Source organism: Jatropha curcas, chromosome 10 (assembly GCF_041381405.1).
Source record: "Jatropha curcas cultivar XTBG-Jc1 chromosome 10, XTBG_Jcur_1.0, whole genome shotgun sequence".
Classification (NCBI taxonomy): Eukaryota; Viridiplantae; Streptophyta; class Magnoliopsida; order Malpighiales; family Euphorbiaceae; genus Jatropha; species Jatropha curcas.
In genome coordinates, this window is record NC_143160.1 from 13,498,018 (window position 1) to 13,507,765 (window position 9,748).

At 33.5% G+C, this 9,748-nt stretch overlaps 2 long non-coding RNA genes across 2 annotated transcripts; both read right to left on the bottom strand.

Annotated features, from left to right (window-relative positions):
- Window positions 1–93: 93 nt before the first annotated feature.
- On the bottom strand, window positions 94–2,545 carry LOC149493140 (uncharacterized). The gene is made up of 3 exons (XR_016322805.1): window positions 2,073–2,545; window positions 1,257–1,322; window positions 94–427 (listed from the first exon to the last, which is right to left on the bottom strand). It is a non-coding gene; the product is annotated as an uncharacterized LOC149493140 (long non-coding RNA).
- Window positions 2,546–6,696: 4,151 nt separating this feature from the next.
- LOC149493141 (uncharacterized) lies at window positions 6,697–9,147 on the bottom strand. Its single transcript, XR_016322833.1, has 3 exons — window positions 8,675–9,147; window positions 7,860–7,925; window positions 6,697–7,030 (listed from the first exon to the last, which is right to left on the bottom strand). It is a non-coding gene; the product is annotated as an uncharacterized LOC149493141 (long non-coding RNA).
- Window positions 9,148–9,748: the final 601 nt, after the last annotated feature.

Here is a 9,748-nt window from a genome sequence, read left to right on the forward strand (position 1 = left end):
GGTAAGCTTAAGGCCCCCGAGGCCCGTAGTAAGCCTAAATTATTCAATCTGTCTACATGATTCTCCTAATTTCAACAAAACAGTAAGCCCATATGACTTAAGATATAAGTTTTATAAAATTTTTAAACATCTGGCCCAATATCAAATAATACATAAAATTTAACCAGGGCCTATTCACAATAACTCATAATCACAATAAGGGCTTACTAGTTTACCTACAGTTAATTACACAATAATTAATTTATAGCGTAGTGCTAACAATAAGGCCCAATTTAAATACATAACCCTATAACTGCGGAGTTCAATAATAATCTGATAATAGAGTAATTTATACATCCAAAATTTAATAACAGAAATATAAAGTTTACATTTACAACTCTGCGGAGAAGATTGCAGAGCTTCAGTCGAATCAGCTGCTTCCTAGTACCTGGGAGGTTTGGAGAGAAGGGGGGGGTGAGTTTTGCAACTCAGTGAATAATAATAAGTAATACACACCACATACAGTCAAGCAAAATGCACTCTAGTATACTGAATGAACACACAACAGTCAATCATATGACATTACATCAGCACCCACAAACAATATCACCTTCAAATAATCACATCACGTGGAAATTAGTCAGTGGAGTCACCGAACCCCCGATGAGCCGTCCTCCCACATGGCTCATCCTCTCACATGTGCACCAGGGAGCCGATCCCCCATACTGGCCGACCGGTCTAATCCTCACTTGACCAGTCCTCTCATTGTTTTTCCATTCTCTCTTTTCTTTTCCATACCAACAGGAGGCAACCCGGTCGTCTCCATCAAATCTAGATCATCAGGCGCTCACAACAGGAGGCCACCCTGCGGGCTGCGATCAAATCTAGATTATCTGGTGCGCCCAATAAAGAAGCCAACCTGTGGTTAACAGTAACGGTAACGGTAGGTGCACATGGGGGCGCCGATCTCCCATTTACCCGGCTAACGGTAATCAGGATCCATATAACGGTACCGATAATCATAATCAGGATCCATATAACGGTAACGGTCTCACAAACCCATGGTGACCCACTTCATCCTAATTCCACACAAACAAGTCACAATATATGCACAGCACAATTATTCAAACAATTTTTCAACGTACTACACCAAATACATCCAAATATACAATTATGCAACATAAAATAAATGAGCTTTAATATAAAAATATATATAAGGTTTGTAAAAAAAATGCTATGCAAATGCATGTTGATATGCATTATTTATTATTACTCACAGTGATAGAGAGCGAAATTCCAGCTTTGATGTTGTCTTGGAGGAGCAATGGATGGACCCGGGCGATCTAAGCAAAGTAAGAATGACACAAAGAAATAATTCTATCAGACAAAATATTTCTTACCACTCTAAGAATTTTATTTTTATATTCTAGCTTTTCTACGTAATTTACTCTCGAGATTTAATTTATTTATTTTTTTTTTATTATTATTATTTTATAATAATTTATATTTCTACCGAACACTATTTTATTTATTTCCTTTTGACTTGTATTTTATTTCTTACCGAAATTTATTTTTTTATTATTATTATTTTTTTTTTTTTTTCTACCGAAATTTCTTTTATATTTCTACCGAAATTTCGGCAGCATCTCCCCTAAAAAATTGGACTATCCACCTGTTAAAAATATCAACAATATCAAATATTTCCAAACCACACAGCCCATCCATCGGGCAATCAATCAAGTAACTTAATCCCGTCCTCCACATTATCCATATCAACATTAATTCATAAATTCTTCTTTAATTCCATAAACCATAATTTCCTACAATTTATTTATTACTAAAACTAAATTCTTTAATTAACCAAGTAATTTTAATTAATCAACACTTACTTTATAACTCAATTAACCATTCATAATTGCTAAGTCAATTTAACTAAATTAATTAACTACAAATAATGAATTTAATTCATTAGCTAATATTACTAAAATTAAATTAATCAACTAAAAGTATGAAAATTAAGCTAACTAAAATGACTAAATTTAGACTAACTATCATGAAAAAATTAAACTAATATTTCTAACATTAAATTATACCCAATATCTTACTGCCGGAATGAAGAGCAGGTGGAGGCTAGTGGCCGGAGGTGCGCTGGAGCAGCAGTAGGGCTGCTGTGGCGTCGGCGGAGGTGACCGATCGGCGCGCTGGAGCGGCGGCAGTGGCAGTAGCGCCTTGACAGGGCTGTGGCGCTGCTGTAGGCGCGACAGAGGAGCAGCAGTCGCGATCTGGGCTTGCTGGCGCGACGTGGAGCTGCTCTGTGAAGGTGCGACTTGCAGCAGTGAGCTACAGCAGTAGTGTGCGGTGGTCGATCTGCTCCAACTTGCAGGCGCAGCACAACAGTAGGGAAGAAGAAAGAAAGAAAGGAAAAGAAAAGGAAAGGAAAGAAAAGAAAGAAAGGAAGAAGAAGAAAAAGAAGAAGAAGAAGAAAAGAGGAGGTGGAGGAGGAGTGGTGGTCGGAGGTGGTGTCGCTGGTGGTCAAGAAGCGCAGAAAAAAAAAAAAACGGGGGAGGGGAGTGAGGTGTGTGCTAGAAATAGAGGAAAAAAGAAAATTCTAGATGGTTTGGGTCCAACCGGTTCGATTCGGTTCGGTTCGGCCCAAATCTTCGGTTTCCAATTGGTTTACGGGTTTTTCAATCGATTTTTGGTTCGGTTTCCCACAGAGTTCACATTAAAATATTAAAATAAATTTCCAAGCTGTCGGTTTATTAAATTTAATTGGAAAATCTTTGAAAATAAAAATTCGAGTTGTTTCAGTCTTCCCCCCTTAAAAAAATTCGTCCTCGAATTTTGAAAATAACAAGAAACTAGGATACAATAATTGTTTACGACAATGGTGGTTATGCTTCTCACATAAAGTTGCAAGTTCGTTAGTCAGAGTGGTGAATCTAATTTTTCTTAAATTTAATAATTAAGACAAACCAATGAACAGAACTGGGAAGAAAATCTAATTTATAGAGAGGGTAAGATGATTATAAGATAAATCCATCCCTAAAGTTAATTTAAACGTGAATCATACTATGTCTACAAGTTGTCACCTCAAGTCAAATATTCATAACTTAAAGCACAGATTCGACACTAATATTTACCTTTACACGTAAGAATTTTATTCACTTATAACATCTGCTCAAGTAAGGGTTATTGATCTCATTAGCTCTATATCATGTGTCCTTACATTGATGTATCGTCATTTATTCTCTCACTAGCTATCATAGGCAATGATCATCACTCCATAAGAAACTCATACACCAACCCATTATGTAATCTTACTGATATAAGAATCCACATATTCAATCAAATTTATTACTATTCCAATTTAGAATCCTTATTATTATTATCAATTCTACCATTAAATACCATTCAATCCTTTCCAATTAAAGAGAACAAATTCATGGTATTACTATAAGCTTATTTCAAACAAAATCATGACATTTCTCTAGCTAAGTGCTATCAACTGATAGGATATACTGACTTCTATCCCAATCTAATCACATATTTATCAACTAAACTATTTTCCAACAAAAGATATATAATTTATTCTCAATTCCTACTAATGAGAATTCTCATAAAAACAAATAATACATCGACTATATAGAGAAAATTTCAATTCACAATCAAGTCTCTATTTTAGTTATTAACCTCTCTATCCTTCTTCCCGAATTATCATATCATACCATTTCTTAACTAATTATGACAACAACTTATGCAACTAGCCAAATTAGTTGTTGCCATGCCGAATAATTCTTAATTTATTTTCTAAAATTCGCAAACACAGTTCTATTATACTCCATTCCATCATGAAATCCAGTCTACATTTTTTTTTTTTTTTACAAGCTTAATCAAGATGTAAAATTCTCCAAACCGTAATTTATATCCAATTTACCTAGGTCTACATATCCAGAAATCCTAAACAAGTAGTGCCTTTGCTCTAGCTAAGTATGAGATTAAGGATATTAAACCTATAATCTAATTCCTGATTACACTATGTCCATTGTTTTATGTTTATTCTTAATCCCATGAATTCTTAAAGAATATTCAGATAATAATATCATAGGGTTATTCCTTTTCTCCAAGTCTATCATAATGTCTATCACCTCCAAAATTGTAAAATTTATACCTAATACGATCTAGGAAGATTTTCAACCTTAATTATGTTCTCTCTATATTCTTTACTCCAAACAGGGTTAATAGCTCATTGAATTCCTCAACATCTGAGTTTCAATGTACCAGTCCTCAAATGCACCTAACTAATTAAATATTTCTTTAAACCATTAGATATGTCGCAAACTACCATTTATAACACAATTCTATTCATTAATTTGTTAAAACTATCCCAAATTCACCTTTTCCTTCTTATACCAAGTTTCACTGTTCCATGCAAATGGTAAATTAAAACTCAGCTTGCTTACTAATGAATGAAAATACTCTAATTACCTTCATGTTCTACCAAGGACATAAATATAACTTCCCTTCTTTATCTAATAAAACAAGCAACTTGCAAAAGTTGCACTAATTAATAGAAATTCCTTATTTTAATTGCTTTACGTCAAGAAATTAAATTTATTTACATTCGTTGTCATCTCAAGCTAAGTCCCGTGATCCTTTATCAGCTACTATTCCAACTAGATGCTATCAAATTACAGTAGTCAAAATTCTCTTCTCTCTTTCTCTCCAATAGAAAGTCTATCTTTCTTTCTGAATATAAGTACTAAATTCTTTTGTCATCGGGATTACAATCCTCGAATCATTTATCTATTTGTTTAACATAAGACATTCAATAACTTCCTACCTTTGATCTCTTTTTAGATTTAAATTTACTATTTATGAACCACTAAATTCTCGAAACTCACCTCGCAAAGACCCGATTAACTCAACTCAAAAGTTTGGTTATAACATTATCAATTATTTATTTAATATCCTATTAGAATTATCATCGACAGTGATAATTATTTTAAACCTCAAAGCCATTTTTCCTACCTTCAATAGTATACATGTTCCATCATTCTATCTTTAATAATATTTCGCTCCTTTTTTGTTTAACTACACAGTCTTAACTACTTATTCTAAAACATCTGTTAACTTTCTAAATTTTTATAAATTTTAAATTTATTTACAGCATAAAATTACTATTTATGATCATTTAAATTCTTAATATCCACCTTATCTCTATTTATTTTATTTTATTATTTTTTTTTTTTCAATATAACAAGGAACTTTACAATTACACAAATATTATTCTCCTTCAAATTATATTCTAATTATCATTTTCTAATATAATTATCACCCAACATGATAGCGTTCCAATCCCAAGTCCACTAGTTTCCTCTATTATCTTTTACTTTCATTTTATTATACTAGATCCATAAACTTAGTCTGGCTTATTAAACATCCTACATATACTAGGGTCTTACTTATGTCCCGTCTAATACACTCATGAATTCCCAAAGTATAGAAGTCTTTATCTTAAAACTGCTGAGGTATCACTATTTCTAGTTTTATCAAATCTTGTTACCCATAATCCTTAATTTATTAAACCTCTAATTACTGACTATCATCATTTAAATCATATTAATTTATACCCTTCACGTTTCTGTAATTGATTCTTTTCTTAATATCCAAACAATAACAGGACTAAATCCATCCTTACTTATCTATTTCACTAGTATTATATCAATTCAATAATTGGACAATTATCTCTCCATGTCCGATGTCATTTATCAGTACACTTAATCATCATAGCCCACTATTTACATAACATAAGTACCTTAATTCCCTTATGGAGTCATTAACTCCTTCTCAGATCATAGAATCTCCCATTAAACAAAAATCATTGTTTGTAATTCACATACCATCGAGTGTGCAATAATTATTTTAAATATCAAAAGGCTAAATACCATTAGATTTAATTCTTACTTGTACCATATTAAACCATAAGATGCCACAATCCACACAATATCCACCACTAAGTACATCATGATTAAAGTAGTTTATCTTTTACTAAGAATCACAATTTACTTTTCTTATAACCACAATAATTTATATTATTCCCTACATTCATACACTTGAAACGAAATAGCTGATGAATGCTACAATACACTTTGTCCCACCAAGCAGTAATTACTCATAAATAAAACTCACTTCATATACTCATTCAATACTCTAATTAAATAGATTCTGATGTCCTTGAATCCGAATCATTTAGTTCTCTTGTTAAATTATTAGCAACTCATTCTCAATTCCGCAAGCACACCTATACACACATTCATGCATTCTTAAATATGTATTCCATAGAGGGATTTTTTTTTTTTTTTTTTTTTTTTTATATATATATATCATCCCCTTAGCATCAGTAACCAAATCACATCTCTAAAGAACAAGGATACAAATTTAATTATACTAAACAACTTGACTTTAACCTAACTGCGAATAACGCTGAAGGGGAAAGCAAGGAAGACAATGTCAAGACATGACAGGAATTACTCCGCAGTTACATCTAGACTTATGAACTTTTGCTCTGATACCACTTTTGTCACGACCCGTTTCCGTGGGCCGGACCGGCACTAGGGCCTAGGTAAGCTTAAGGCCCCCGAGGCCCGTAGTAAGCCTAAATTATTCAATCTGTCTACATGATTCTCCTAATTTCAACAAAACAGTAAGCCCATATGACTTAAGATATAAGTTTTATAAAATTTTTAAACATCTGGCCCAATATCAAATAATACATAAAATTTAACCAGGGCCTATTCACAATAACTCATAATCACAATAAGGGCTTACTAGTTTACCTACAGTTAATTACACAATAATTAATTTATAGCGTAGTGCTAACAATAAGGCCCAATTTAAATACATAACCCTATAACTGCGGAGTTCAATAATAATCTGATAATAGAGTAATTTATACATCCAAAATTTAATAACAGAAATATAAAGTTTACATTTACAACTCTGCGGAGAAGATTGCAGAGCTTCAGTCGAATCAGCTGCTTCCTAGTACCTGGGAGGTTTGGAGAGAAGGGGGGGGTGAGTTTTGCAACTCAGTGAATAATAATAAGTAATACACACCACATACAGTCAAGCAAAATGCACTCTAGTATACTGAATGAACACACAACAGTCAATCATATGACATTACATCAGCACCCACAAACAATATCACCTTCAAATAATCACATCACGTGGAAATTAGTCAGTGGAGTCACCGAACCCCCGATGAGCCGTCCTCCCACATGGCTCATCCTCTCACATGTGCACCAGGGAGCCGATCCCCCATACTGGCCGACCGGTCTAATCCTCACTTGACCAGTCCTCTCATTGTTTTTCCATTCTCTCTTTTCTTTTCCATACCAACAGGAGGCAACCCGGTCGTCTCCATCAAATCTAGATCATCAGGCGCTCACAACAGGAGGCCACCCTGCGGGCTGCGATCAAATCTAGATTATCTGGTGCGCCCAATAAAGAAGCCAACCTGTGGTTAACAGTAACGGTAACGGTAGGTGCACATGGGGGCGCCGATCTCCCATTTACCCGGCTAACGGTAATCAGGATCCATATAACGGTACCGATAATCATAATCAGGATCCATATAACGGTAACGGTCTCACAAACCCATGGTGACCCACTTCATCCTAATTCCACACAAACAAGTCACAATATATGCACAGCACAATTATTCAAACAATTTTTCAACGTACTACACCAAATACATCCAAATATACAATTATGCAACATAAAATAAATGAGCTTTAATATAAAAATATATATAAGGTTTGTAAAAAAAATGCTATGCAAATGCATGTTGATATGCATTATTTATTATTACTCACAGTGATAGAGAGCGAAATTCCAGCTTTGATGTTGTCTTGGAGGAGCAATGGATGGACCCGGGCGATCTAAGCAAAGTAAGAATGACACAAAGAAATAATTCTATCAGACAAAATATTTCTTACCACTCTAAGAATTTTATTTTTATATTCTAGCTTTTCTACGTAATTTACTCTCGAGATTTAATTTATTTATTTTTTTTTTATTATTATTATTTTATAATAATTTATATTTCTACCGAACACTATTTTATTTATTTCCTTTTGACTTGTATTTTATTTCTTACCGAAATTTATTTTTTTATTATTATTATTTTTTTTTTTTTTCTACCGAAATTTCTTTTATATTTCTACCGAAATTTCGGCAGCATCTCCCCTAAAAAATTGGACTATCCACCTGTTAAAAATATCAACAATATCAAATATTTCCAAACCACACAGCCCATCCATCGGGCAATCAATCAAGTAACTTAATCCCGTCCTCCACATTATCCATATCAACATTAATTCATAAATTCTTCTTTAATTCCATAAACCATAATTTCCTACAATTTATTTATTACTAAAACTAAATTCTTTAATTAACCAAGTAATTTTAATTAATCAACACTTACTTTATAACTCAATTAACCATTCATAATTGCTAAGTCAATTTAACTAAATTAATTAACTACAAATAATGAATTTAATTCATTAGCTAATATTACTAAAATTAAATTAATCAACTAAAAGTATGAAAATTAAGCTAACTAAAATGACTAAATTTAGACTAACTATCATGAAAAAATTAAACTAATATTTCTAACATTAAATTATACCCAATATCTTACTGCCGGAATGAAGAGCAGGTGGAGGCTAGTGGCCGGAGGTGCGCTGGAGCAGCAGTAGGGCTGCTGTGGCGTCGGCGGAGGTGACCGATCGGCGCGCTGGAGCGGCGGCAGTGGCAGTAGCGCCTTGACAGGGCTGTGGCGCTGCTGTAGGCGCGACAGAGGAGCAGCAGTCGCGATCTGGGCTTGCTGGCGCGACGTGGAGCTGCTCTGTGAAGGTGCGACTTGCAGCAGTGAGCTACAGCAGTAGTGTGCGGTGGTCGATCTGCTCCAACTTGCAGGCGCAGCACAACAGTAGGGAAGAAGAAAGAAAGAAAGGAAAAGAAAAGGAAAGGAAAGAAAAGAAAGAAAGGAAGAAGAAGAAAAAGAAGAAGAAGAAGAAAAGAGGAGGTGGAGGAGGAGTGGTGGTCGGAGGTGGTGTCGCTGGTGGTCAAGAAGCGCAGAAAAAAAAAAAAACGGGGGAGGGGAGTGAGGTGTGTGCTAGAAATAGAGGAAAAAAGAAAATTCTAGATGGTTTGGGTCCAACCGGTTCGATTCGGTTCGGTTCGGCCCAAATCTTCGGTTTCCAATTGGTTTACGGGTTTTTCAATCGATTTTTGGTTCGGTTTCCCACAGAGTTCACATTAAAATATTAAAATAAATTTCCAAGCTGTCGGTTTATTAAATTTAATTGGAAAATCTTTGAAAATAAAAATTCGAGTTGTTTCAATATGGATCCAGTACTCTTAAACTATTGGTCTGATAATAAAAAAACTTTTCAATATATCTTAATAATGCTAGGGTCCTTTTATTATTTTAATTTAATAAAAAATATAATAAAAATATTAAATAGAATTATAGCATTAATATATATATATATATATATATATATATATATATATATATATATATATATATATATATATATATATATATATATATAATATTTGCTTTAGAAAAATAACTAGTATTTTAGGTCGCGCACGATGCTGCGTGTATTTTTTTTACAGCTAATTAATTTATATCATAAATAATTTTATACATTCGCAATAAATTTAGAACAATTTATATAATATGTATTTACAT